The following is a 25,162-nucleotide window of genomic DNA, read 5'->3' on the forward strand; positions in this document are numbered from 1 at the left end:
TTAGTCATAAGAACTCCTTTTTAGGGAGATTTAATAAGTTAAACCTAACTACAATTAACATCTAAGCAAAATAAATAAAATAAATACATAAATAAATTATTACAGCCCAAATTAAATATAAATGAATAAAGTAATGAAACTCTGGCCAAATACGTAGTTTTTGTACGCCTGGATTAAGTTGTTGGGCCGCCTGTATTTTGGATCTTTGGCTCATTTCACTTTGTATGCCGCTGCTTTATATCAGTGTATATTTCAAATTTTCCCCATTGTATTTCATATATATTAGATATACAGACTGTATATTAGTCCATTTTATTGCTCCAACACCCGCAAACCAGATATGGGAACCTATACACCGAGTTTCGTTGACGAGGTTAACTTGGTGATAAAAATTTAACCTCCGTGGCTAATCCCTAGAATGCATAAAAAGTCCACAATGACTCGGACGGCATCAGATGTAACAAAATAAAATCACATTTGTTAAGTAACATGTTATAGAATTATTCTAACACATTTTAAGAGAATGAAAAATCACTAAAGCACTCAATATATTCGAATCTAGTAAAATATAAATGATACTTGATTATTATAAATCTAATTAATTAATGAAACCAACTAGGTGTTTCAATCAACAACTATTTAGAATATAATAATGAAAATAAACCATACAGACAATTATTAAATTTACACAACAAGAAGTAGGAGCACTAAGATACCATAAACATGTTTGGCATTAAATTAATCACATGATAGAAGTATTAACACTCTATAATAATAAAATAGTTCAAACACAGTGCTAACATTATCAGATATCATATTTAAAACCAAGTTCAATTTCATTATAAATAGTAAATTATTTAGTAAGTTTAGCATTACAATAACTAAGAAACAATCACAACTTAGCTATCAAAAGATTTACAGTAAACGGGTGCTTAAATATTTATCATCCCAATCTTCACATATTGTTTAAATAATCTAAAAAGGATATATTTGACCATTACTTCTTCAACTTAGCAAGCAAATAGAAGTAGGAAGAATAAAAAAATAAAAAAAGGAAGAATGATAGTTTATATATTTTGATTAAGATATCTTCTAATATTCTGGACTACTACAGTGATAATCAAAAGATGCATATCGTCAAAAGATGAGAAACCGAACAAAAATCAAATAAATCATAATCGACAAATTACACTTCAGCAGCAAAAAAAAAATAATAACTTTATTAATACAAAGGTCAACTTTAATTGCAGAAAAGCAGAACGAAAACATAATGTTGAACTAAACTAGGAAGTTGACAATGAAAAACATCAACATAATCACATAGCTAAGAGCTTCACAAAATCAAAACTATCATGCCAAACGGGAAAAGGAGTCAGAAGAAGAAAAACACTGCCATAAAGAGAGCAAAGGGGTTACCTCTTTTGGAGCAGGAAATGAGACGAGAGATGAAAGTTTGTTCTTTCACCATGAGTAGAAATTTATCGGAGAGTATTAATACGAACTGAAAAACTCCAGATTTAAAATTCTTTCGACTCGAGAAAAAAAAACTTTTTGGAAGATTTTCCTTGCTATTCCAGCGAAATCCCCTCATTGGAATGTTGTTGTTCTCCTCCCTCCGCATTTGTAGTCAGCCCAATATTTATTGTTGAGTGAGTTTTTTTATATTGCCATGTGTATGGTGTCAAGTTGTAGGCGTGTTGTTGGAATTAAAAAGTAGGAGAATTTAAAATTATTGCTGGAAAATTGATGTGTAGTAGTATGTTAATATTATATATATATATATATATAGAGAGAGAGAGAGAGAGAGGGGGGGAGACAAAGATGATGGGTTTAATTTAAAGAAAGGCACATGATGGTTGGTTGCTGGAAAGTATAGGAATTGGTGTTGGGACACGTGGTATGGGTAGTTGAGTAGATGATGGGCATAATGTATATATTAGTCATTTTCAATTAGGTAATGGTGGCACGTATCTACTTTATTTAGATTTGTTCTTTGTATTAATATATTATTTATATTTATATTAGCACTCAAATGGGAGAAACATATATAGCTTTCATGCATCACATTTTGTAGTGTCAGATTGAGATATAAATAAAAGTTTTAAGCATTTTATTTATACTTTCTAGAAAGTTTCAAATTATATCTCTTATTTACTTTTAATTCAAATCTATATTGTATAGCGTGTGAATTGGACAACTGTGAACTAATTTACATGTATTCCTTCTATTTATTTTACTTTTTCACTATATTAAAAATAATTATTTATACTTACTTATTCAATTTAAAAAATCAAGAGGTAATTTTCACTTAATTGTATCCTTATTAATTATATATATAGTCAATTTCTCAATGTATTTTTATAAAAATATTGAATTTATTATATTTATTATTTTAGTATTTTACTAAAGTAATTATTTCCAATTATTTAAAATCGAAAAAGTTTGATAACTAATTTATATTGTGGGTGATCAAAATTGGGTGTCAACAACATGTCCCTTTCTTTGGATAGGGTCGATGAAAGAGAGCCTAGATAAAGAAAATTGACAAACCTAATTTTGACCTATTTCATCTTAGTCTTTCTAGATAGGGGGTTGGTATGGCTTTTGGCATTATGGTCGGACCTCAGTATAGAGTTTCCTACATATTTCAAGCTATATGAGGACTCAGGTCACTTGTAGTTCAGAACTCTTGATTTGGTGCACAAAATTTGTAAGAATTTAAATCAATCTCGATATCAAATTATGGAGAGACTAGGGTGCTCGGGGAATGAGATTAAGAATTATTGTTGGAATACAGTCGAGTTTCAAGTCCATCTATATATCCCTAAACTTGGGAATCAGACTTCTTGTAGTTCGACTCAATCGGTTGAAAAAGAAATATCTTATGCTAAGATAACCTTCGGTTGGGAGAAATGACCAACAAATCCAGTGCAAAAAATAGGCTAGCAACTTCTTATCCATGAATGTGGCGTGATTCACACTCATAAGTAAGAACTTATACGGATATAATTTCCAAAGCTCTTAGTGTGTTGTCATTCAGATTAAAGAGTTGCTTTTGGTGATAGATGAAGTTTTCTAGATTGGAAATCAAAACTGACGAATCTCAAAGAAATACCCACATGCCTTCTGATAGGGGTGTGGTTTTATTGTGGTGGAAGCCATTCTTCAACGCGTGTCCTAAGAGTTTGATATTTCTCTTTAGACTATGTCCTAGCTCGTTGCTAAGAAAAAGTTTCACGTTGTGCTGCATCCTATTTGATGTCACTCATACCTGTGATTTTCTTGAGAATTCATCCTCTTGGATGCTCTCGACAAAAATTAAGATAAAACGTATTAGTAGAAACAATATAACTCAAATAAAGGGCAACGTTGTTACTATGTTGGCATGTCAACCTCCTCCGATTTTGACGTAGAGCAAGCAAAACATATTTCTCAAGTTGATGTGATTTATAATATATTCCTCAACTGCAAACTTCTTTCAATTTGATGTAATATGCGATGAGTTGATATTATGCAATATGATGACAATTTTATATGATAAGATGATGGGTTGATATGATGCAATATGATGATGAGTTGATATGACGCTATATGATGATGAGTTGATATGATAATGGACCTCTCAGCAACTATATGATAATGATGATGGCCCTCTCGATAATGATATGATAATGATAGTGGACCTCTCGACAATGATATGATGATGGCCCTCTTGGTAATGATAAGATAATGACCCTCTCGACAATTACCCCTTTCGGTAATATAATGTGAATGGCCCTCTTGACAATAATATTACCATTTCTGGTAATATAATATGAATAGTATAATATGAATGGCTCTCTTGGCAATCATATTACCACTTTCGGTAATATAATATGAATGGTATAATATAAACGGACCTCTTGGCAATAATATTACCATTTTTGATAATATAATATGAATAATATAATATGAATGACCCTCTTGGCAATGATATGATAATGGCCATCTCGGCAATTACCCCATCCGGTAATATAATATGAATGGACCTCTTGGAAATAATATTACCATTTCTAGTAATATAATATGATGACCCTCTTGGAGATGATATTACCACTTTCGATAATATAATATGAATGACCCTCTTAGCAATAATATTACAACTTCTGGTAATATAATATGAATGACCCTCTTGGCAATGATATTATAATGGTGATGATGTCTTGTTGATAGGATGATGATGCTTCATTAGTAGGAATGATAATTCTCCATGGATAGGATGATGACCGTTATCTTTCAGATGTTGATATTTGATCGATTTTTGGCATGATATCAGATATTTTTTCTAGTTGTACTTCAATCCCTCATAGGTATTTGATGCGACTTATGTATGACCATTAAACGTCTTTGACGCTGGAAAATATGATCTGATGTCATTATAGACACTTGCCTGCTTTGAAAGTAGCTCTTTCGCTTGCTTCTGTCCTAATAAGGGAAAAAGGTAATAAACACATTGTCGTTCTAACTAATGACTGAGAAAAAAATCTTAAAGAAAATTCTTGAGAATGCATACAAAGTGCCTGACCACTTCGACATTAATGTGCGAATATCACAGATTATGGTTGACCCAGAATTTGGATGAGGCATTGTTGCCTGTATTTTGAATGACTTCTTTTCATTTGATGCATCCTAATGAATTTCCTTTTTCACGACAAGTTATCACTTTTGAAGAACCTTTGTTTTTTGACTTCTTTTGTATTTGCTGAACAGAGGAATATAATGATCCTTTAGAAATCTGCATCCACAGAAAATTTATTGGTTTTGAATGAATTGATCTGTGTTGACTTCTCCATTTGTTCTCCCCATGTTTTTCTATCTTTGGTTTCTTTCTCTAATTCCCCACTTCATGGTGGATATAAGACAAAAATATATTTATGCAAAATATATTTATTGTATTAAAAGCTTTTAAGAAAGATGAGTTTTTGAAAGCAATTTGGAAAGGGTCACTGCCCGATGTCATGTCATGCATAACTTAGATAATTGTCCTTTGTTCAAAGCTTTAAGCATGTCTGATAGCTCGTTAGGAGAGTTTTGAGAATCCTTGAGGGTTGAAGTTGGAGAGTGCTGATATAGCTGAAAATTTTTGTAGTTGACTCTGAACTGCGATGGTGCTGGAGATTATTGAGGTTGACATTAAACTTCTAATAATGCTGGGGATCATTTAAATTCAGTCTTGAACTTTCGAAGATGATCAAACCTTCAGATGATGCTGAAGATCATTTGTAGTTAGCTTTAAATTTCTAATCATATTGAAAATTTTCAAAACTACATTTAGATGTCTAATACTGCTTGATAAATTTTTGAGGTCGTCCTCTAAAATTTCTGTTCCAATTAGATGTCTTGGTGAATATCAAACCACCAATAAGATATTTGCAAATTTTTTTAGACCTTTTCAAAAATTCTGTCCTCGTTGCTTTTCTGATGCCTCTTAGTCTTGACTCTTCTGTAGAAAGATCTTCTTTGAAATTTTTGAGTCTCTCTAAAAAATTTCTATCCCAATTTCTATCATAAATAGAGAACTTACGGGAGATACGACCAAACCATTGTGGCACCTACATATCCCATTGAGGCAGGAATCAGGTCAAACGTAGTTCCCCTCTCGGGAGATAAATGAGAAGTGGGAGATTTTTAATAGAAAAATGATGGAGGCCGATATAGTCCACCTACGTATCTCATTTTTGAGAATTCAGGTCCGACGTAGTTCAAAAAACAAAAAGGGATATTGAAAATAGATAAAGGGGTGACCGAAGCCGACATAGGCCTCCAATGTATATCATTCTTGAGAATTCAGGTCAGACGTAGTTCATTACAAAGAAGAGGGTTAATTTAAAACAAACAAGCATAAATATGATTACAAGCAAACGACACAATTATAGGTAAAATGATGGAAGAAAACTTTGAACCTTTAAAAGTAGTAGCTGTTGGCGGTATCTGAGTTGATTGGTTTCGGCCACTCTTGACCATCCATTTTGGAAAATATTAAGGCACCTCCAGATAATACTTTGCGAATCATGTATAGTCCTTGCCAATTTGGTGCGAACTTTCCTTTATACTCATCTTGATGTAGAAAAATGCATTTGAGAACCAACTAACCAACTTCAAACATTTCTTGTCTCACTCGCTTGTTAAAAGAACGAATCATTCTCTGTTGGTACAATTGACCATGAAAAACGGCGGTCATTCTCTTTTCATCAATCAAAGCTAAATGTTCAATTCAATTACAAACCCAATTTTCTTTGCTCAATTCAGCTTCCTGAATGATTCTCAATGAAGGTATTTCCACTTCGGCAGGAATTACGGCTTCTGTCCCGTATACTAGCAAGTATGGGGTTGGTCCGATTGATGTTCTGACAGTCGTCGATTAACCTAAAAAAATGTATGGGAATATCTTATGCCACCCTCTGTGATTGTCAATTATTTTCCTCATGATCTTTTTGATGTTTTTGTTGGCAGCTTCTACGGCTCCATTCATTTGAGGACGATACGTGGTTGAGTTTCGGTGACTAATCTTGAATTGTTCACATATCTCCTTCATCAAATGGCTATTGAGATTTTCTCCATTATTAGTGATGATGGAATCTAGTGTTCGAAATCTACATATCAAATTATTATTGATGAAGTCTGCTACTACCTTCTTCGTAACTGATTAATACGAGGCTGCTTCCACCCACTTGGTGAAGTAATCAATGGCAACTAGAATTAACCTATGTCCATTAGAGGCGGCTGGCTCTATTGGACCAATGATATCCATACCCCAAGCCACAAATGGACAAGGAGAACTCATAACATTGAGTTCGTGAAGAGGTACTCGAATCAAATCTCCATGCACTTGACATCAATGATATTTTTGCACATACTTACAACAATCATGCTCCATGATCATCCAAAAATAGCCGGCTCAAAGGATCTTCTTTACCAAAGTAAGCCCATTCATATAAGTTCCACAAATTCCTGTGTGAATCTGTTCGAAAAGCTTCATAGCTTCAACGACATTGATGCATATGAGAAGTCCCATATTTCGAGTCCTCTTATAAAGGGTTTCTCCACTCGGAAATAAATTGTTACACATTCAATGGATTGCTTTCTTTTGATTTAAATTTGGATTTTTTGGATAAGTTCTAGTTTCTAGATAATTCTTTATGTCAAAATACCAAGGGCTTCCATCTGGTTCTGCTTCGACATGTGAATAATGAGCAGGTTCTTTTTTCAAATATATCTCTAGCGGGTCAATGTAATTTATATCTGGATGCTTGATCATTGAGGAAAGAGTAGCAAGTGCATCACCAAACTCATTCTGCAATCTTGAAGTATGCCTAAATTCAACCTTACGGAAACTTCTACATAACCTTTGCACTAAATTCACGTATGGTGCACTCTTCGAATTCTTCATGGCCCACTCACCTTGAACCTAATGAATTAACAAATATGAATCTCCAATCACCAGCAACTCTTGAATTTTCCTATCAATAGCCATCTTTAGGCCCATGATGCATGCTTTATACTCAGCCATATTGTTCGTGCAACTAAATCGGAGTTTGGCCGCCATAGGATAATGTTGGCCAGATTCTGATATTAGGATTGCTCCAATTCCATTTCATTCGTGATTCACTTCCCTGTCAAAAAATACCCTCCAACTAGGATATGACTCAGAGATATATTCACCTACAAATGATACCTCTTCATCGGGAAAATAAGTTCTGAGCGGCTTATACGCTTCGTCCACTAGATTTTCTGTGAGATGATCCGCTAAGTCTTGTGCTTTTATCTCCTTTTTGGTCATATAAACAATATCAAACTCACTTAAAAGCATTTGCCATTTTGCCAACTTCTCGGTCGACATCGCTTTCTGAAAGATATACCTTAATGGATCCATCTTGAAAATGAGATATGTAGTATATGAAAACAAGTAATGTCTAAACTTTTGAGCAATCCAAGTTAAAGCATAACAAGTTTTCTCCAAAAGAGTATAACGACCCTCGTACAGAGTATACTTCTTGCTTAAGTAGTAGATTAACCGTTCCTTCTTCCCAGTCTCATCATATTGACCTAGAATACATCCAAATGCACTATTCAAGACAGACAAATATAGCAACAACGAAATTCCTTCCCTTGGAGGAATTAGCACCGATGGATTAGACAAGTAACTTTTGATAGCATCAAAAGCTGTTTGACACTCTTCTGTCCATTTTGTCAATGCATCTTTTTTCAGTACCTTAAAGATAGGGTCACAAATCAATATTGACTAAGTTATGAATCAGCTGATGTAGTTCAATCTTCCCAAGAAGCTCATCACTTCTTTCTTTGTCTTTGGTGGAGGCAATTCTTGAATCGCCTTGATTTTAACAGGATCAAGCTTGATACCCCTTTTACTGACTATAAACCCTAATAACTTGCTAGCTGGCACTCTAAAAACACATTTAGCAGGATTTAATTTCAAGTTGTACTTGCGCAGATGATCAAAGAACTTCTTCAAGTGCATCAAATAATCCGCACTCTCATAGGATTTGATAATGACATCATCCACCTACACTTCAATTTCCTTGTGAATCATATGAAAAATGGTCATCATGGCTCTCATGTAAGTGGCCCCAGCATTCTTGAGACCAAATGACATTACTCGATAATGATACATACCCCATAGTGTGATGAAAACTGTTTTTTCTGGATCTTCTTCATCCATAAAAATCCGGTGATAACACACATAGAAATCCACGAATGACTACATCTTATTCTTGGCACAATTATCAATGAGAATGTGGATATTTGGCAATGAGAAGTTATCTTTAGGGCTCGCTTTGTTCAGATCTCTATAATCAACTCAGATTCTGATCATTCCATCTTTCTTAGGCACTGGAACAATGTTGGCTAACCAAGTCTGATACTGTGTCACTTCCACAACTCTGAATTGAATTTGCTTGGTAACCTCTTCTTTGATCCTCAACATCAAAATTTGGCTTGAACTTTTGAGTTTTTTGTTTTACCAGACTGCATTCTAAATTGATTGGCAATTTATGAGAAATGATGTCTTTATTCTAACCTGACACATCATCATAAGACCAAGAAAATATATCGATGTACTCTCTAAACTGTTATACCCCATACCTTTATACTTTGGAACGTCTTCTTAAAGGTTTCCCTGTGACCCAAATTATCTATAATATTATCAAATAACTCTAAGAAAGGGAGGATGTGATGCCCCATAAGAGTGAAGATTGGAAATAGGGATATAAGGACTTGAAATGAGTTAGGGGCCAAAATAACAAGTCATGGGACTCGACTTACTTATGTAAGCTACCAACTTGGATGTCTTACATACTTAAGCTACTAGAGTACATGTTGAGCTTACGTAGTAGGGATTACATAAGTTCTTTAAGTGAGACGAGATTACGAACCCACAGAAGAGGTAGAAGGAGGCATAGCACCTACTCAGAAGCAAGTAGGTGATTCACCTACTTGGACAAAGAACGTGACACACCTACTAGAGGTGGGTCCCACATTGCCTGGTGGAAGGCTTGGAGTGGTGGCATGGATTGGTTGGTCCAATGAACTGGACACATGTCACCTTTAGGGGATGACACGTGTCATCCTCTAAGAAGGTATATATAGGTGTCTTTTGATGACTAAGTCATCATAAACTTACATTTACACTTAGAAAAATAAGATAGAATTGAGAGAAAGCTTGAGAGAACAAGCAAAGGGAGCTACGGGTTTGGTCTCAAGAAAAGGTAAGACACGATTTCGTTCCCTGAATTAATTATTTAAGATATACTACAGTGATTTAACGGTGTTTAATAATGAAAATTTTCTATTTGGGGCAGCAAAAATGTGACACAAAAAGTCTACTAAGTTTCAGCACGTTAAGAGGACTTCCGAGGTAAATTTTGGCAAGTTTCAGACAAGGTAAGGTCTTCCCTTTCAAAATTGGGGTTAATAATGTTATTATGGAGTGTATTATATGTGTTAAATGATGTTTGAAGTAAGAAAAATGTATAAGTGTGCTGGACGTTGTAAGCGAACGAAATTGAAGTCGTTCTAGCGGAGTTAAAATTGTTAAGGTTGTATAGTGTTGTTGTGATTGTGGCGTTTTCTTTGTAGATGGTTTTATGGCATGTTGAAGGGTTGGAATGTGGGTCAAAAGAGGTGTGGGTTCTTCTAATTTCATCTACCTAACCCTCCATTCTGCGTGCTTAAAGATGTTATGAATTAATGATTGAAAACCTTATTTTGGTATCATAGTTTTAAGCGAGTTGTTTGGAGTTTCTATTGCATAATATTGAAGTGGTTTACTTGTATACGAGCTGATTATTGTTGTGTTGTTTGTATTTAGTGTTTGAGGATGTAATTGGAAATTCGGATAAGGCAAGTTATAGGGGAAGTGTTGCCCGATTTCTGTTAACCCTTTTGCCGATTAATAAACTACTTGAGAAAGGCACCTAGGGAAATGATTCCTATGAAAGGTTAGTGATGGTTTGAGAAGATGGAAATTTTAAGGTCACACATTTTAGTATTACCTTTGTGTTAAATAGGTTCAGAAGGCGATGAAGCAAGAGTGGTTACGATTACTCGATAAAAGGTATGTAATTCTTATCTCTTCCTTTTTTTTGGCATGTCTTCAAGTTGAGTAATGAATGATATGAGATTGAGGGTAAATCTACTCATAAATTCCATGCATAAATCACAGATCTTATTCACTCCTTGATGAAAGCACTCTTACAGTAATTGAACTAGGGCTTCTCAAGCCTTCCATATGTTAGGAAGTGATGAGTATGTAAAGCCATCCCTCCTTTCTCTTGGCATGTCTTAGTTTTAAGTATGATGTGCATATGAAATATGGGGACAAATCTACTCACGAAGCTCAGAATATGATTCACGACTCCTACCTACTTCTTGAAGTGAGAGCTCCTATGCAAATTGAGTTAGTGTCTCTCACTGTCTCCTAGATTATGAAAGGCAGAGAGTATGTAAAGCTTAACTCTTCTTCTCGCTTGGCATGTATTAGATATAAGTGGTTAGTGTATGAACTATGGGGACAATTCCATTCTTAGAACCCCGAGCATGATTCGTACATCTTATTTACTTCTTGACATTAGAACTCCTACGATAGTTGAGTTATTGTCTTGTAAGTCTTTTATGTGATGAAAAGTATTATACGTGAAGCCTATCCCTCCCTTCTCTTGAAATAGCTTAATATAAGTGAAACGATATGTGATATGAGTTAGATATAGTTCCATTTATATATTCTGGATGTGATTCATGACTTGTAGTCACTTTTGAATGATAAGGGCCTTGAAGTAGTTGAAATACAACCCTTGAGCCTTGTATAGGCTGAATAGTGATGGGATGTGTAAGCTCCTATACCTAGGAGCTCTTGAACATACTTTATGTTCATACCTGAGAGATGTTTAATAGGTTACAAAGTTTTACGTGCACGCATATGTATTATGATATTTATGGATCAGGCCGAACATACCTTTGCATATTTTGCTATACAAGGATCGAGCCATACGTTCCATAGAATGTTATATTATATAGGGATCGGGACGTCGTACCTTGGCATTATTATATGAGATACAGATCAGGCCGTCGTTCTTTGACATTATTACAGGATATGTGGATTAGGCCGTCATTCCTCGACATGTACTTGCTATATATATGGATTGGGTTGTATGTTCCACAGTGCTAATGGCATACATATGCCTATCATGATGTATTTGTAACACCGATTCCCCCAGCGGGATGGGTACAGGGTTCATAAAGGTATACATGCATTTAATTTATAAGATGCAGGTATTGTAGTTTGGTGAATAATATGCTTGTCCCCTACACCCCTATGTTAGTTGTGCCCTTGTTATGATGTTTTATACTTTACATACTCCGTACATATGTCGTACTGACCCCCCTTCTTTGGGGGAAGGGAGAGAGTGCATTTCATGCCCGCAGGTACAGATACAGGTTTTGGGAGTCCGCCAGCTTAGGATTTTGCTCAGCCAATTTGGAAGAAGCTCCATTGTATTGGAGCCTAGTTTTTGGTACTAGTCCTAGGTGTACGTATTACTTTCATTTATTTGAAGGTACGACGGGGGCCTTGTCCTGCCATATTTCATCATCACTACTCAATAGAGGTTTGTAGACATGTATATGTGGGTTGTATGTGTAAGTTTTGTTCAGCTAGGTCTACATGATATATTATACAAGTATGTGTTATAAAATCTTTATCGTCTTGCGTGCTCTTTCATGTTATGATACGAATAAAAGAGGCTACAGATATATGAAATGCTATGACCCATTGAGGTTCTCGTGTATGCTATCATATTGTTTGTAGTCCGGTTTGATTATACCTGACTTATGTACATACGGGGGTCCAGGTTGGACCCCAGTCACGGCCTACGGGGTTAGGTCATGACATAAACAAACTGATAAGTTCCTTCCTCTGAGCCTTTGTTAAATGAACACTGATTCTGATTTCCTTGGTACACTCCTCATCCCCTAGATTCACAACCTCAGTTTCCTTTTTATTTGGCTTATATTGTTCTTCAAATTTTTTAATCCCTCGGCGAGGTGTTTGGATACCGTAGCTTCTTCATCATAATCCTCCAACTCATCACCATCTATCTCATTTTGCTCATTTAACTTGTAACTGTAATGACCCTCAAGGTCATTTTTTGAAATTTTTGTAAAATGACCATTTTACCCCTCTCTTTAGATGCCCCGAGTCATTTCTAATTGTTACCAGGTGTTGATTTTTAGAAAATCCTATGAAAAGTTAAGTTCTTGGAAATTTTGAGTTTCATAAGCTTTAAGTGTTAAAAAGTGGTATTTGGGGTCAATTGGAGCTACGGGTTTCAGAATGGAATTCCGTCGATTCCAGTAGCTCTGAAATGTTGAAATAGGCTTAGGAGACTTTACGGAATCAGTTTTGGAGCTGTAACGAAGATTTGAGGCCTTGAGTTGAGAATTTGAGGAACTTTAAGCCAAGGTTTGACTTTGGTCAACTTTTGGAGTTCCGATGCTCGGAATGGAATTCCGACAACTCCGTTGGATTCAGGAGATGGTTTTTGGTCTAGAATAAGTATTGGTTGAATTTTTAGAGGTCCCGAGTCCATTTTGGTATTTTAAAGGCCTAAGTTAGTTTAGTTGCGACTTTTTGAGTTTTGGGCTAACGAAATCTCGAATTCAAATTCTGATGGTTCCATCAGCTCCGGAATGACCAAATTAGGCTAGTAGCACTGTTGGAATGACTATCGAGTCAATTGATACGAGTTTGGGGCTATTTGGCGCTTTTGACTTTGAAACTTAGCCTATAGTTGACTTTGGTCAACATTCTTGGAAAATGCGCTCGAATAAAAATTCTGACAGTGCGGTTAGTTCCGGAATGTCAATTTTGGTCAGGAACGACCTTTCGTTCGCTTCCCGAGGCTCCCGAGCTAATATCGAGACCCGTTGTGGAAAATGACTTTTGGGTGTGGGGCCCACTTTTTATTAAAATGATCTCGTATGGAAATTCTGAATGCGCCATTGAGTCTGGAATGTCGAATTTAGTGGGGTAGCATATTTGGTTTATTTTTATCTGATTCCGAACGAATTCCGAAGGTTCGTTCGGAGACTTTAAATTGTGGCTAAACCAGAAAATCTGCAGCAACAGTGCAGAAAATTTTCAGATTTTCTCCTCAACTTTGAACCCTCATTTCTTGAGTTCTAGAGCTCCAAATTGGGTGATTCAAAAGGCAAAATTGTGAGGTTTTTCGTGGAGAATGCATTGGAGAAACTGAAAACTGATTTGGAGTATTCGATTCTGGTAAAAATCGTGATTTTATTTGCAGCAGTATCCATTTTCGGAATGGATTTTTGAAGAACTTTGACAAGTTATATATTGACCAATATAAATCCGATTTGGGTGATTCCAGAGGCTATCTTGCGTGGAAATTTAAGGAGAACATCGTGGAAGTTTCAGAATCTATTTTTGGCACGTCGTTCGAGGTAATAAATTGATTTTAAGCAGCAGATTTAGTCATTTTCGGAATGAAATTTTGTTGAAAATTGAAAGAGTGTATCTTGGTCAATATAACTCCGTTTTGAGTGATTCTTGAGGCTAGATTGTGGGGTTTTTCGCAAGGAACGTCATGGTATAATTTGTTTTGATTGACAGTATTTCTTTTTTGAGAAATCGACGTGTAAGGAGGCTGCCTTATATCGTTTTCTTAGTTTAAAAATGTGGGAATTGATTTTTGATCGTCTTACGTAATTTCCCACCCCGAATTATGTTATAAATCTGATTTGTGTGCTTGGGGTGACGTGTAGAACCTGTTTTGGGGGTCAAATCTGGAATTTCGTATGTGGGCCCCACAATTCCCGTTTTCGACCCCAAAATTGGTCCATTTCCAAAAATTATGAAATTAGTGTCTAAACGACCGTATCGACGTTGTGGTTCTATTTTTGACAGCTTGGCAGCGTTCCGAGGCCATTCGAAAGGGAAAAGCTCCAGCACAGTGATTTGGAGCCCGCGTGTTTGGCCTACAGGTAGGCTACGGTTTACCTTTCTTTAGATTGAGCCGAAATGTGTGAAAGCATGTTGAAATAGTTGGAATTTGGGTTGGGTAGTTTGATTGTATATCTTAGGCGTTAGAAATTATGCTTTAGGCTTATTATCGGGTTTTCGGATATTTAGAAGCATGTGTATCTTGTCGTTATTTGTTAAGTTTTATAAGTAGAGTTGAATGAGCATGTTATTGATACAGTGGGGTATGTTGGCCTTAGTATAGGATGTAAACTTGCTTTAGATGTCCCGGCGTCGCTCCGGTAGACTTAGATCCTTGTAGAATGGTGTAGCGGGCTAGTGCCTAGTAGTTTGGCCTTAGCTAGGCGTTACTCTTGCTCTTAAAAATACCATCATCCATAACTCGATATAATCATGACTTTTGTGAGGCGTCGGCAGCACTAGATTTCGTGATCGTTGACTTTGGCTCCGGTTTTAGTTTTGGCGGCATATTGGTTGACTCATTGGAAAGGAGATTCTCGGTACTATTATTGTTTAGTTGGAAAGGAGAATATTCGGCACCATAAGATAAAATATCTGTGAGTATCCGGGTACCCAGTACCGGCCTCCATTCTGAATTATCGAGGAGCATCCGGGTACCCAGCCCCGGCCTCCGTCGACTTGGTAGTATGACGAGCATCTTGGTATCCAGTCCTGGCCTCGATCATATCGATGTGTTACGACGAGCATCCGGGTACCCAGTCCCGGCCTCGACCGTACTTATATATTATGGCAAGAATCCGGGTACCCAGTCCTGGCCTTGACCACTTTGAATATTCGGGTGAGCCTCTGGGTCCCAGTCCCAGCCTCGACCCCTAAGTCACCACTAGATCGATTGACTCTTAGAGATTCTGGGTTTGGAAATGATATAATACTTCGGCTCCTAACATCGCAGATTCTTGGTTCCTAGCCTTGGTAGTTGTAGCTATTCTGTGTACTCGGCGGGCTTATGGGGGTTCGTCCGAGTTTTTATTTAACTTGCGCACGAGTGTCCCGGTTGGGCTTATGGGGGGCTCAGTTGGGTATAGTTAGCTGTAGTTTTCATAGGTAGTATTTTTTTTTCCTTTTGATGCTTATGTTGACTCCTATTTAGGCTATTCTTCTTTTTCATATTGTTTTTACCTTTTCTGCTCAGTCGGCCTATGATGCCTACTGGGTACCTGTTGTCTTGGTACTCATACTACACTCTGCATCTACTTTCGTGATGCAGGACCGAGCACCAGCTATCGCCGTGGATAAATCGAGCCTGTTGCAGTCAACTTCGGAGACTAGGGTGAGTACTTGGCGTTTTTAGATCATTCTTGTCTCCTTCAGCATGGATGGCCCGTCTTTTGCCTTCTGAGACTAGCCAGTTGTTTTATATCTTTTTGGTCCACTTTCGGGACTTGTACTCGTATTTTATTTTGTAGCAGCTTTGTACTTGTGACTTCCAGGTTCTGGGAGGGATCTTTAGTTGTTTAAAACATGTTTTGGTTTACTTCCGCTTATTCATTCTGTTTACTTTTATATTTCAATGCTCTTATATAGTTTTTGCCTTCAAACACATTACTTGAAGTTCCGGGTTAACAGGTTGGCTTACCTACTAGAGGGTTATAGTAGGTGCCATCATGACCTACGAAATTGGGTCGTGACAAGTTGGTATCAGAGCCCTAGGTTTGTTGGTCTCACTTGTACAGAGCTAACGTCTAGTAGAGTCTCGCGGATAGGTGCGGAGACGTCCGTAACTTATCTTCGGGAGGCTACAGGATGTCATTAGGAACATTCTCTATGTTGTATCATTTCGTGCAGTGTTGTGTCTTATTGATTCTGTGAAATCTCATTTGTTCCACTCACTCTTTCACAGGAATGGTTCGTACGCGCGGTACCACCGGTAATGATAACGCACCAAGGCCCGACATGCCTAGAGGTCGTCCTCGTGGGACAGGTAGGAGAGCAGCACCAGCTCCCAACCCAGAGATAGAGCCAGAGCTGGTAGAGGATCATCAGGACGCTCCTATTCCTACTCAGCCAGAGGTACCACCACCACCAGCACAGCCTCCAGCTGCACCAGTTATGACCCCTGCACTACAGGCAGCGATTGTGCAGCTCCTCACGGCTATTGGAGTTGTACCACAGGCCCCGACCCCAGTATCAGGCATACTAGCACCGCGGGATCCGCTTGTTCAGCCAGTACCTGAGGTTCAACTGCCTCCACCAGTTGTTGCACCCCCGCCAGCAGTTCCAGAGGGTATGATGTCATTACAGGATCAGAAGATGTTAGGGATATTTCAGAGGCTATCGCCCCCGATATTTTCTGGAGCCACTGGCGAGGATGCCATGGAGTTCTTGACTACCTGTCAAGAGCAGCTCCATTCCTTGGGTCTTGTGGAGTCCAGAGGCGCCGACTTCACTGCTCACCAGTTTAGAGGGGCAGCCAGACAGTGGTGGCGCTCTTATTTGCAGTCCAGACCAGCTGGGTCACCACCATTGACATGGGCCCAGTTCTCAGAGGCTTACTTAGCTCGATACATCCCTAGGAGTGTTCGGGACCGACTTCGGGATCAGTTTACTCGGTTGGAGCAGGGCCACATGACGATTGCAGAGTACGAGGCTAGATTTCATCAGCTTTCCCGACATGCCACTATGATTCTACCTACTGAGGAGGAGCGGGTACGATGTTTTGTGCGTGGATTAAGACCTTACCTGAGATTGGGGACCGAGCACCTTGTTTCTGCGGGCCGCTCTTTTCTGGATGTGGTGGATCATGCCCGCACGATCGAAATTATTCATCGCCAAGCCCAAGGGGGAAGCGATAAGAGACCCAGGCATCAGGGTAGCTTCAGTGGGTCACATTCTAGAGGCCATGATAGTTATGACAGGCCCCGCCAGCGGTTTCAGCAGGATAGGTACCAGCAGGGTCAATCCAGCCGGCCGATTCAGGCCGCTCTACCAGCAGTTGAGAGTAGTCAGCCCCGTTCGGGGGGTTCCATCGCAGGGTAGAGCTTGAGGGGATTGAGTCCACTTTCTTCCTACCGTGGACGAGTTATCACGGGTCGCTCAGCTTCAGGATGTTTCGATTGTGGCTCACTAGAGCACTAGGCTAGGGAGTGTCCCGGCTAGGCTAGACCGTTGGCAGTAGTACCACCTCCACCAGGAGGTATAGATCGGGGTCACGACCGTGGCGATGGTCAGCAGGGTATTCGGGGAGGTTCCCGAGGAGGCAGGTCAGGTGGTAGGGTGAATGTTCGTGGGGGAGGCCGACAGGGCCACTTCTATGCTGCTCCGGCGAGGGCAGAGGCTGAGGCATCAGATGATGTTATCACAGGTACTATCCTTATTTGTCAGCAGACTGCTTCAGCTTTATTTGATCCAGGTTCCACGTATTCCTATGTGTCTATATATTTTGCTCCACGTTTGGGTATTCCTTATGAGTCACTTGAGGTCCCATTACATGTTTCGACCTCCGTAGGGGATTCTTTAGTAGTGGATCAGGTTTGTAGATCCTGTGTGGTGATTATTCAGGGGCATGAAACTCGGGCAGATCTTATTTTACTTGATATGCTGGACTTCGATGTTATTCTAGGCATGGATTGGCTATCCCCTCATCATGCGGTTTTGGACTGTTATGCCAAGACCATTACATTAGCCATGCCTGGTATTCCCCCGATCTTGTGGCAGGGTATTTATAGTCGCTCACCGATTGGGATCATATCTTTTATGCGGGCCCGGCGGCTAGTTAGGTCCGGGTGCTTGACGTACTTAGCATATGTCTGTGATGTGTCCAGCGAGGCTTCTACTATTGATTCAGTCCCTGTGGTTAGGGAGTATACTGATGTCTTCCCCACTGACCTACCTGGTCTACCCCCAGAGAGAGATATTGACTTTGCCATAGATTTGGAGTCGGGAACTAAGCCTATTTCTATACCACCTTATCGTATGGCCCCTGTAGAGCTCAAGGAGCTCAGCGTGCAGCTTGAGGATCTTCTAGGTAAGGGATTTATTCGCCCGAGTGTGTCGCCGTGGGGTGCGCCTGTCTTATTTGTTAAGAAGAAGGATGGGACTATGCGGATGTGTGTTGATTACAGGCAGTTGAATAAGGTGACGGTGAAAAACCGTTACCCCATGCCCCGTATCGATGATCTATTTGATCAGCTTCAGGGTGCGATCATGTTTTCTAAGATTGACTTGAGGTCTGGCTACCATCAGTTGCAGATTAGAGCAGCTGACATTCCTAAGACTGCTTTTCGCACTCGCTATGGCCACTATGAGTTTCTTGTGATGTCGTTTGGGCTTACTAATGCCCCCGCAGCTTTTATGGACCTTATGACTCGAGTATTCAGACCTTATATTGACTCCTTCGTGATTGTATTCATCGATGACATACTGGTATACTCAAGGAGTAGAAAGGAGCACGAGCAACACTTGAGGGTTGTGCTCCAGACTTTGAGAGATCAGCAGCTTTATGCTAAATTCTCAAAATGCGAGTTTTGGTTGGAGTCTGTGGCATTTCTGGGACATGTGGTGTCTAGAGAGGGTATCAGAGTGGATCCAGCGAAGATTGAGGCTATTCGTGGTTGGGCTAGGCCCACATATGTTACGGAGATTCGGAGTTTTGTTGGATTGGCTGGGTATTATATACGATTCATTGAGGGTTTCTCTACCATTGCAGCCCCATTGACCCGTTTGACCCGCCAGGATGTTCCCTTTGTGTGGTCCGAGGAGTGTGAGTCGAGCTTTCGAAAGCTTAAGGATTTGCTTACCACCACTCCTGTTCTGACTCTACCAGTTGACGGAGAGATCTTTTCGGTATATTGTGATGCTTCTGGTGTAGGTCTTGGGTGTGTACTAATGCAGCATGGCCGGGTTATTGCTTATGCTTCCAGACAATTGAAAGTGCACGAGCGCAACTACCCCACCCATGACTTGGAACTAGCGGCGGTAGTTTTCGCGCTCAAGATATGGATGCACTACTTATATGGAGTCCATTGCGAGATATATACAGATCACCGTAGCTTACAGTACATTATGAGTCAAAAAGATCTTAATTCTAGACAGCGGCGTTGGATTGAGCTACTAGCCGATTATGACATCTCTATTCTTTACCACCCGGGCAAGGCAAATGTAGTAGCGGATGCCTTGAGCCGGAAGACGGAGAGTATGGGTAGTTTAGCTTACTTGTCTGCTGCAAAGCGACCCTTAGCCTTGGACATCCAGTATTTGGCTAATCGGATGGTCAGGTTGGAAATCTTAGATTCCGGACCGATTTTGGCTTTTGTGGGAGCACGATCGTCTTTATTGGACCAGATTCGTGGTCAACAGTTTGAGGATGGAGAATTGGTAAAGCTTCGAGAGTTAGTATTACGAGGCGAGGGTGGCCAGGCTTCTATAGATTCGGATGACATACTACGGTTCGATGGTCGCCTTTGTGTTCCCAGAGTTGGAGACTTCATTCAGTTGATCCTTCACGAGGCCCACGATTCTAAATATTCTATCCATCCAGGCACCGCGAAGATGTATCGAGATTTGAGACAACATTACTGGTGGAGCGGTATGAAGAGAGATATAGCTGAGTATGTATCCCATTGTTTAAGTTGCCAGCAGGTTAAGGCGGAGCATCAAAGGCCTGGTGGAGTCTTTCAGAGATTACCCATTCCCGAGTGGAAATGGGAACGAATTACCATGGACTTCATGATGGGATTGCCTCGATCATCCAGGGGTAATGATGGTATTTGGGTCATCATTGATCGATTGACCAAGTCAGCGCATTTCTTACCAGTACGGTCCACTTTTACTGCAGATCGTCTAGCTCGAATCTATATTCAGGAGGTGGTCCGTCTGCACGGGGTACCGATATCCATTATATCAGATAGGGGATCTCAATTTACTTCCAATTTCTGGAGGTCCTTTCAGAGAGAGTTGGGCACTCGGGTTGATCTTAGTACGGCATTTCATCCACAAACCGACGGTCAGTCAGAGCGTACTATTCAGGTTTTGGAGGATATGTTGCGAGCTTGTGTATTAGAGTTCAAGGGTCATTGGGAGCAGTACTTAGCTTTGGCAGAGTTTGCGTACAACAACAGCTACCACTCTAGCATTCAGATGGCCCCGTTTGAAGCCTTATATGGTAGGCGTTGTCGTACTCCGGTTGGTTGGTTTGAGTCTTCAGAGCCTAGGCCGCACAGTACCGATTTACTTCAGGATGCCATAGCCAAAGTTCGGGTTATTCAGGATAGGTTAAGGACAGCTCAGAGTAGGCACCAGAGTTATGCTGATCGCAGGCGTCGGCCCTTGCGCTTCGAGGTAGGAGATCAGGTGTTCTTGCGGGTGTCGCCCTTGAAGGGCGTAATGAGATTCGGCAGGCGGGGTAAGCTTAGCCCTAGGTATATCGGGCCGTTTGAGATTCTGAGGAGAGTTGGAGAGGTTGCTTATGAGTTGGCTTTGCCACCAGCATTTTCAGCTATACACCCTGTTTTTCACGTTTCTATGTTACGCCGGTACATTCCAGATGAGTCTCATGTGCTTCAGTATGACTCTGTTAAGTTGGATGATCGCCTGACTTTTGTTGAGGAGCCAGTTGCTATTCTAGCCAGAGATGTTCGCCAGCTTCGGTCTAAGTCCATCCCTGTGATTAAGGTCCAGTGGCGCCATCGTCCGATCGAGGAGGCTACATGGGAGACCGAACAGGAGATGCGGGAGAAATTCCCCAACTTATTGGACCCTCCAGGTATACTCTTTCCCTTACTTTCGCGGACGAAAGTTCTTTTAGTAGTGGATATTGTAATGACCCTCAAGGTCATTTTTTGAAATTTTTGTAAAATGACCATTTTACCCCTCTCTTTAGATGCCCCGAGTCATTTCTAATTGTTACCAGGTGTTGATTTTTAGAAAATCCTATGAAAAGTTAAGTTCTTGAAAATTTTGAGTTTCATAAGCTTTAAGTGTTAAAAAGTGGTATTTGGGGTCAATTGGAGCTACGGGTTTCAGAATGGAATTCCGTCGATTCCAGCAGCTCTGAAATGTTGAAATAGGCTTAGGAGACTTTACGGAATCAGTTTTGGAGCTGTAACGAAGATTTGAGGCCTTGAGTTGAGAATTTGAGGAACTTTAAGCCAAGGTTTGACTTTGGTCAACTTTTGGAGTTCCGATGCTCGGAATGGAATTCCGACAACTCCGTTGGATTCAGGAGATGGTTTTTGGTCTAGAATAAGTATTGGTTGAATTTTTAGAGGTCCCGAGTCCATTTTGGTATTTTAAAGGCCTAAGTTAGTTTAGTTGCGACTTTTTGAGTTTTGGGCTAACGAAATCTCGAATTCAAATTCTGATGGTTCCATCAGCTCCGGAATGACCAAATTAGGCTAGTAGCACTGTTGGAATGACTATCGAGTCAATTGATACGAGTTTGGGGCTATTTGGCGCTTTTGACTTTGAAACTTAGCCTATAGTTGACTTTGGTCAACATTCTTGGAAAATGCGCTCGAATAAAAATTCTGACAGTGCGGTTAGTTCCGGAATGTCAATTTTGGTCAGGAACGACCTTTCGTTCGCTTCCCGAGGCTCCCGAGCTAATATCGAGACCCGTTGTGGAAAATGACTTTTGGGTGTGGGGCCCACTTTTTATTAAAATGATCTCGTATGGAAATTCTGAATGCGCCATTGAGTCTGGAATGTCGAATTTAGTGGGGTAGCATATTTGGTTTATTTTTATCTGATTCCGAACGAATTCCGAAGGTTCGTTCGGAGACTTTAAATTGTGGCTAAACCAGAAAATCTGCAGCAACAGTGCAGAAAATTTTCAGATTTTCTCCTCAACTTTGAACCCTCATTTCTTGAGTTCTAGAGCTCCAAATTGGGTGATTCAAAAGGCAAAATTGTGAGGTTTTTCGTGGAGAATGCATTGGAGAAACTGAAAACTGATTTGGAGTATTCGATTCTGGTAAAAATCGTGATTTTATTTGCAGCAGTATCCATTTTCGGAATGGATTTTTGAAGAACTTTGACAAGTTATATATTGACCAATATAAATCCGATTTGGGTGATTCCAGAGGCTATCTTGCGTGGAAATTTAAGGAGAACATCGTGGAAGTTTCAGAATCTATTTTTGGCACGTCGTTCGAGGTAATAAATTGATTTTAAGCAGCAGATTTAGTCATTTTCGGAATGAAATTTTGTTGAAAATTGAAAGAGTGTATCTTGGTCAATATAACTCCGTTTTGAGTGATTCTTGAGGCTAGATTGTGGGGTTTTTCGCAAGGAACGTCATGGTATAATTTGTTTTGATTGACAGTATTTCGTTTTTGAGAAATCGACGTGTAAGGAGGCTGCCTTATATCGTTTTCTTAGTTTAAAAATGTGGGAATTGATTTTTGATCGTCTTACGTAATTTCCCACCCCGAATTATGTTATAAATCTGATTTGTGTGCTTGGGGTGACGTGTAGAACCTGTTTTGGGGGTCAAATCTGGAATTTCGTATGTGGGCCCCACAATTCCCGTTTTCGACCCCAAAATTGGTCCATTTCCAAAAATTATGAAATTAGTGTCTAAACGACCGTATCGACGTTGTGGTTCTATTTTTGACAGCTTGGCAGCGTTCCGAGGCCATTCGAAAGGGAAAAGCTCCAGCACAGTGATTTGGAGCCCGCGTGTTTGGCCTACAGGTAGGCTACGGTTTACCTTTCTTTAGATTGAGCCGAAATGTGTGAAAGCATGTTGAAATAGTTGGAATTTGGGTTGGGTAGTTTGATTGTATATCTTAGGCGTTAGAAATTATGCTTTAGGCTTATTATCGGGTTTTCGGATATTTAGAAGCATGTGTATCTTGTCGTTATTTGTTAAGTTTTATAAGTAGAGTTGAATGAGCATGTTATTGATACAGTGGGGTATGTTGGCCTTAGTATAGGATGTAAACTTGCTTTAGATGTCCCGGCGTCGCTCCGGTAGACTTAGATCCTTGTAGAATGGTGTAGCGGGCTAGTGCCTAGTAGTTTGGCCTTAGCTAGGCGTTACTCTTGCTCTTAAAAATACCATCATCCATAACTCGATATAATCATGACTTTTGTGAGGCGTCGGCAGCACTAGATTTCGTGATCGTTGACTTTGGCTCCGGTTTTAGTTTTGGCGGCATATTGGTTGACTCATTGGAAAGGAGATTCTCGGTACTATTATTGTTTAGTTGGAAAGGAGAATATTCGGCACCATAAGATAAAATATCTGTGAGTATCCGGGTACCCAGTACCGGCCTCCATTCTGAATTATCGAGGAGCATCCGGGTACCCAGCCCCGGCCTCCGTCGACTTGGTAGTATGACGAGCATCTTGGTATCCAGTCCTGGCCTCGATCATATCGATGTGTTACGACGAGCATCCGGGTACCCAGTCCCGGCCTCGACCGTACTTATATATTATGGCAAGCATCCGGGTACCCAGTCCTGGCCTTGACCACTTTGAATATTCGGGTGAGCCTCTGGGTCCCAGTCCCAGCCTCGACCCCTAAGTCACCACTAGATCGATTGACTCTTAGAGATTCTGGGTTTGGAAATGATATAATACTTCGGCTCCTAACATCGCAGATTCTTGGTTCCTAGCCTTGGTAGTTGTAGCTATTCTGTGTACTCGGCGGGCTTATGGGGGTTCGTCCGAGTTTTTATTTAACTTGCGCACGAGTGTCCCGGTTGGGCTTATGGGGGGCTCAGTTGGGTATAGTTAGCTGTAGTTTTCATAGGTAGTATTTTTTTTCCTTTTGATGCTTATGTTGACTCCTATTTAGGCTATTCTTCTTTTTCATATTGTTTTTACCTTTTCTGCTCAGTCGGCCTATGATGCCTACTGGGTACCTGTTGTCTTGGTACTCATACTACACTCTGCATCTACTTTCGTGATGCAGGACCGAGCACCAGCTATCGCCGTGGATAAATCGAGCCTGTTGCAGTCAACTTCGGAGACTAGGGTGAGTACTTGGCGTTTTTAGATCATTCTTGTCTCCTTCAGCATGGATGGCCCGTCTTTTGCCTTCTGAGACTAGCCAGTTGTTTTATATCTTTTTGGTCCACTTTCGGGACTTGTACTCGTATTTTATTTTGTAGCAGCTTTGTACTTGTGACTTCCAGGTTCTGGGAGGGATCTTTAGTTGTTTAAAACATGTTTTGGTTTACTTCCGCTTATTCATTCTGTTTACTTTTATATTTCAATGCTCTTATATAGTTTTTGCCTTCAAACACATTACTTGAAGTTCCGGGTTAACAGGTTGGCTTACCTACTAGAGGGTTATAGTAGGTGCCATCATGACCTACGAAATTGGGTCGTGACAGTAACATGACATGATATTGGCAGGTTTTATGTTATTTTTACTAAAATCATAAGCAAACAAAGTCAGATAAGTAAAATATAGACCGGTAAGAAAATAATGAGTAAATTTTCGCAATAGAGGAGGTCCTCATTTAAACCAAAAGAAATATAAACTTTGGCCATGACTTTGGGTTAATCTTCCTTTTCTCAAATATCAAAAGGGGAATTTAAAGCATAACTAGACAGAAATAACATAAAGGGTGGGTCTCAGAACTCCTCCAGACTACCACTGATTTAAAAGAAAATATATAATATGTCTTTATCTACCAA

The 25,162-nt window shown here is 39.8% G+C and overlaps 3 long non-coding RNA genes across 3 annotated transcripts; 2 read left to right on the plus strand and 1 right to left on the minus strand.

Annotated features, from left to right (window-relative positions):
- On the minus strand, nt 1-1,724 carry LOC129880538 (uncharacterized). The gene is made up of 2 exons (XR_008765424.1): nt 1,417-1,724; nt 1-413 (listed from the first exon to the last, which is right to left on the minus strand). It is a non-coding gene; the product is annotated as an uncharacterized LOC129880538 (long non-coding RNA).
- A 12,771-nt stretch (nt 1,725-14,495) lies between these two features.
- On the plus strand, nt 14,496-16,059 carry LOC129880539 (uncharacterized). The gene is made up of 2 exons (XR_008765425.1): nt 14,496-14,556; nt 15,783-16,059. It is a non-coding gene; the product is annotated as an uncharacterized LOC129880539 (long non-coding RNA).
- Nucleotides 16,060-23,145: 7,086 nt separating this feature from the next.
- Nucleotides 23,146-24,708, plus strand: LOC129880540 (uncharacterized). Its single transcript, XR_008765426.1, has 2 exons — nt 23,146-23,206; nt 24,432-24,708. It is a non-coding gene; the product is annotated as an uncharacterized LOC129880540 (long non-coding RNA).
- The last annotated feature ends 454 nt before the right edge of the window (nt 24,709-25,162 follow it).

This window comes from Solanum dulcamara, chromosome 2 (genome assembly GCF_947179165.1).
Source record: "Solanum dulcamara chromosome 2, daSolDulc1.2, whole genome shotgun sequence".
Taxonomy (NCBI): Eukaryota; Viridiplantae; Streptophyta; class Magnoliopsida; order Solanales; family Solanaceae; genus Solanum; species Solanum dulcamara.